General features: G+C 49.7%; 2 non-coding genes across 2 annotated transcripts; both read right to left on the reverse strand.

Moving 5' to 3' along the window:
* Positions 1-3,070: 3,070 nt before the first annotated feature.
* trnay-gua (transfer RNA tyrosine (anticodon GUA)) lies at positions 3,071-3,158 on the reverse strand. Its single transcript is given in 2 exon segments — positions 3,071-3,106; positions 3,122-3,158. It is a non-coding gene; the product is annotated as a tRNA-Tyr (tRNA).
* A 2,108-nt stretch (positions 3,159-5,266) lies between these two features.
* On the reverse strand, positions 5,267-5,339 carry trnaa-agc (transfer RNA alanine (anticodon AGC)). The gene has a single exon. It is a non-coding gene; the product is annotated as a tRNA-Ala (tRNA).
* Positions 5,340-5,622: the final 283 nt, after the last annotated feature.

Below are 5,622 nucleotides of genomic sequence, written 5' to 3' on the forward strand. Positions count from 1 at the left end.
TATGTGTCAGAAGCAGAACTTCATCATGAACCAAGGAGTTGTCCGCGTCATCCATTTCTTCTGGCAGGTTGTAAAGCTCCATCACCGACTCAACATTCTGCTGGAATTCTACACTGCTATCAAAGAGAGCATACTCAGATCTGCCGTTCCTGTCTATTTCGTTGCCGCATTCTCCGACACTTTTGGAAAAGTACAGCCAAATGACAAATCAGCTGAACAGCTCAATGACTGAATTCCATCATTACGGGACGATTTCCTTCTCTCCGGGTCGATGATAGAAGGTACAATCATCAGCTCACACACAGACACACTCACTCAATCATCCACCAACCACTCAGACACACACGCGGTCGCTCTCTGCCACTGTCACCTTTCATGTCCCCAAACGACAATTCATTCTCCTCCATGAAAAGAATTATATTTCTGTTTATTTCTATAACCGATAGTGACGGCAGTTGGAATTGATATTGGCATACGGGCACCGGGTGGAAACGGACAAAAGCGCAAGACACAGACACTGAATTACTAGGGACAGGAGTAGGATACAGGGCGATGGCAATGACATAGACAGGAAAACTAGAAGGGAGCTAGGAGCCCGGGCTTGGACTCCGAGCCAGAGACTGCACAAGAACCTCGGCCGCAGAGCCAGGCAAGGACGCGGTTTGGCAGGCAGGCGGGACGAGACTTGAGATTTGAGGCGAGGCTGGAGACTGGAGTCAGGAAACGAGGCGAGGCGAGGCTGGAGACCGGAGGCAGGAGACTTGAGGCGAGGCGAGGCTGGAGACCGGAGGCAGGAGACTTGAGGCGAGGCGAGGCTGGAGGCTGGACACTTGAGGCGAGGCTTGGCAGGCTCCTCCTGGGCAGGGCGCGGATCACCACCCGACAGAGGCAAGTGACAGGAAGGGACAGAACCAACCCCAGATATAGGCAAGACGGCCTGGCCTACCTGGGCGGAGGAAAGGGACAAGAAGGGAGCTAGGAACATGGTGGCTCCAGTACAAGACTGCAGGCATGACGAGGCGAGAGTTTCCAGCAAGCCAAGGCGAGCGTTTCCAGCAAGACAAGGCAGGGCTTCAGGCGAGGAAACAGAAGGCAGAGGAACGGATACAAGGACTAAGGACAAGAACAATCCAGCAACCACGCCCTGGTCTCTGGAGGTATTTATGCAGCCAACGCCAACGAGCATCAGCTGCCTCAGTTAGCTCAACAAGGACAGAAACAGGGTAGAAAGGAAAACCTGGGGCAAGAGTCGAAGGACCGGACCGTGAACCGGAATATGGACTTCACGGACCGGACTATGACAGATATCTGGACTTCAAAGTAGCGACAAAAATTCAGCGTAGAATCACTTCCTCATGCAGACACCGAAACAAACCGTGCAAAGCGTCGTTTCCGTGAACATGCAGATGCCCCTCAGCTGAAATCTGGCCCCTCAACACTTACATATCACCAACAGCACCACTGTTAGCAACCTTCCCGCATTCACCTTTCCTGTATAATTACGCCACGGAGGGAACTCATGTGTCAAAAGCAGGACTTCTTCATGAACCAAGGAGATGGCCGCGTCATCCATTTCTTCTGGATTGTAAAACTCCAACTACCACTCAACAGTCTGCTGGAAATCTACGCTGCTATCAAAGTGAACATTCTCGGATCTGCCGTTCCTGTCTATTTCTTTGCCGCATTCTCCGACAATTTTGGAAAACTACAGTCAAATGTTAAATCTCCTGAAAAGCTCAATGACTGAATTTCATCATCACTGGACGATTTGCCTCTCTCCTGGCCGGTGATAGGAGGGACAAAACACTGCAGACATACGCACAATGCAAACCAGCCGTTCCAAGAGCTCGCTTGTGCAGGGCGCTCCAATCTCATGCTCCTGTCCACTTTACTCACATCTGCCTCTTCTGTTTCACAACTCCCACTTCAAAGCTCTTGCAAAAATATGAAGATTTTCTCCCGACTTGTGCTACCATACAGTTGAGCCAAATTCCACCTCAGCGGATATACGGGAACGAGATAAGGCCGATAACAATGTCGTCAGCTGCTTTCGCTTTCAACGGTGCCCTCCAACCATGTGCCGAAATTCAGATTCTGGCATCCCTTGCTCGTGCAGTTTGGAATCGCTCAACCTAGACTGATTGCTAAATGTCTTCCAACGAAGAGGTCACCGATGTTCCACCTGGGACTTTGTGTCGGTCTCTTCCTCAGTACACTTGCTACGCGCGGCCTCTCTGGTGATGAATATCTGTCACCTGTCAAGTAGGAGGCCGAGCACAATTCTGATTTGATGGGGGCAGACGTGAGAGCACGGAGGAATATCTCGTGAAATTTCTGAAATGCCTGCTTCGCTGCCGCTGCTACGGTGTGATCTGAAATCTCCGGAGGGGAATGCCCCGAATCCTCGGCTTTGCCTGTTGCTTGGCGGTCGGGACCCGGATGGATTCGTTCGGCAGAGAGATTGCTTGGTGCTCGGTGTCGTAGCGCTGGTCGGAGGATCGAAATTTTCGGACGGACTAAAAGTTTGGACTGTGGTCAGGTGCTTCCAGGACGCTGCAGCGGCAAGTTCGCGGCGCTGGAAGCTCATGGCAGGGAGAGTTTCTTCCTTCTACCGTCTGCGTGAGATGACGAGGCCATCGGGTCTTTGAGATTTTTTTTCCGTGCCCATGGTCTGCTCTTATCAAATTGCGGTATTGCTTTGCACTGCTTAGTCTTGGTCTGTTTTGTGTTTCTGTGATATCATACCGGAGGAACATGGTATCATTTTTAACGCATGCATTTCAAAATTGCAGTAAACGAGGACTGATCATATCTAATCATCTCTAATCTAATATTTCCATCTTTGTGTTACTTTAGAACGAGTGAGATTTGTCGTACTGTCAGAGCAGCAAGCGTGAGGACATATCGCTCTGAAATGTGACCCAGTGATCTGCTGCCCTTGCCTGTTATGTGATTAGATGCCTCTGTTTTCTATCCTGTCACGAGTCGGAGCAATTCGGACTGCAGTCTTGTGCCACCGAGAAGCTCTGTAATGCGGATTTGATGATCGGCGTAGTAAAAGAAGTCCCACTCCTTCGAGCCGGATTCGAACCAGCGACCTAAGGATGCCTCCATTTTTCCTCTACAGTCCTCCGCTCTACCAACTGAGCTATCGAAGGAAAAGCGACAACAAGATTCGCCATGTTGGCCATTACCGACAATGATTATGCAGATTTTCATCCTGGTGTCTCTGGACCCACAGCAACGGCCTACCAATTGCAATATCTAGTCCTTCCAGCACTAGGGGCCACAGGCGACCGGATGACGCACATCACCGAGCTTATCACCATTCTCGGTGCGACTCCAACACAGCTCTTTGATCCTCTTTGCTTGACAAAACCAAAGGCCACTCAGCTTTCTCATTTCGCCCAGTGTTCAGGGCAATTTCTTTTTGACCACTTAACTCAGTTCTGTCTGAGTGGTCGCCTGCAGCTCATGCATTACTGAAACACCAGCTGCCAGCTAGCTTTTCGTCCTACCTGCCTTCAACGCAGCAGACCTTCGACATCTCCGTCTTTCCTTTGCCTGAGACGCGTTCCTCTCCATCTCCGCCACACCTACCTTTTGTGCATTCCAACATTCAGAGCAATTTGATGAGACGAGTGCCTCTGAATACAAAATGTCAATGGAGAATGCGAGCATCGATCTCGCTACCTCTCGCATGCTAAGCGAGCGCTCTACCACTTGAGCTCATTCCCCAGCACATCCAGTTCCCCTCCTGTAATTTGCTCTGCGCCACAAGCACCATTGCATGGCTGCTACTGCTCACCGTTGCACAATCAGCAGCTCACACACAGTCACACTCACTCAATCATCAACCAACCACTCCGACACACATACGGTCGCTCTCTGCCCCTGTCACCTTTCATGTCCCCGAACGACAAATCATTCTCCAGCATGCAAAGAATTATCCTTCTATTTTTACAACCGATTGTTCTTGCAGCTGGAATTGATATCTCCACTTAAATGTAGTGACAAACATTCGGCGTACAATCACTTAATCACAGAGACACCGAAACATAACGTGTAATGCATCGCTTCCGTGAACATGCGTATTCACCTCCGCTGAAATCTGGCCCGTCAACACCCACATATCACAAGCAACACCAAAGTTAGCAACCTTTCGAATTCAGAGTTCCTGTACTATTACGCCCCGGCGGGACCTCATGTGTCAGAAGCAGAACTTCATCATGAACCAAGGAGTTGTCCGCGTCATCCAGTTCTTCTGGCAGGTTGTAAAGCTCCATGTAGGACTCAACATTTTGCTGGAATTCTACACTGCTATCAAAGAGAGCATACTCGGATCTGCCGTTCCTGTCTACAACACGGTGGATCATCTGGTGAAACTTCTAAAATGCCTTAATAAACGAGGACTGAGTGTCCTCATCATCTGATCTAATCTAATATTTCTATCTTTGTGTTCCTGTAGGACGAGTGAGTGCTGTCGTACTCTCAGAGCAGGAAGCGTGAGGACATAGCGCTCTGAAATGTGACCCAGTGATCTGCTGGCCTTGCCTGTTATGTGATAAGATGCCTGTGTATTCTACCTCGTCACGACTCGGAGCAATTCGGAGTGCAGTCTTGTGCCACCGAGAAGCTCTGTAGTACGGAATTGATGATCGGCGTAGTAAAAGAAGTCCCGCTCCATCGAGCCGGATTCGAACCAGCGACCTAAGGATGACTCCATTTCCTCTGCAGTCCTCCGTTCCTACAACTGAGCTATCGAAAGAAAAGCGACGCCGAGCTTCGCCACGTTGGCTCCTACCGACAATGATTATGCAGATTTTCATCCTGGTGTCTCTCGACCCACAACAACGGCCTGCCAATTGCAATATCTAGTCCTTCCAACACTAGGGGCCGCAGGCGACCGGATGACGCACATCACCGAGCTTGTCACCATTCTCGGTGCGACTCCAACACAGCTCTTTGATCTTCTTTGCTTCTCAAAATCAAAGGTTATTCCGCTTTCCCATTTCCACCAGTGTCCAGGGCAATTTCCTTTCGACCACTTAACTGATTTATGTCTGAATGGTCGCCTGCTGCTCATGCATTACTGAAACACCAGCTGCCAGCTGGCTGTTCCTCATATCTGCTTTCAACGCAGCAGATTCCCCCCTTTCCTTTGACTGAGACACGTTCATGTTCCTCTCCGCCGTCCCTATATTTTGTGCATTCCAAACTTCAGAGCAATTTAATGAGACGAGTGCCTCTGGATACAAAATGTCAATGGAGAATGCGAGCATCGATCTCGCTACCTCTCGCATGCTAAGCGAGCGCTCTACCATTTGAGCTAATTCCCCAGCACATCCGGTTCACCTCCTGTAATTTGCTCAGCGCCACAAGCACCATTGCATGCCTGCCGCTGAATACCGTTGCACAATCAACAGCTCACAGACAGACACACTCACTCAATCATCAACCAACCACTCAGACACACATACGGTCGCTCTCTGCCACTGTCACCTTTCATGTTCCCAAACGGCAATTCATTCTATCGCATGCAAAGAATTATCCTTCTATTTTCACAACCGATTGTTATTGCAGTTGGAATTGATATCTCCACTTCAATGCAGCGACAAACAT

Source organism: Mobula birostris, chromosome 1, assembly GCF_030028105.1.
Source record: "Mobula birostris isolate sMobBir1 chromosome 1, sMobBir1.hap1, whole genome shotgun sequence".
Taxonomy (NCBI): domain Eukaryota; kingdom Metazoa; phylum Chordata; class Chondrichthyes; order Myliobatiformes; family Myliobatidae; genus Mobula; species Mobula birostris.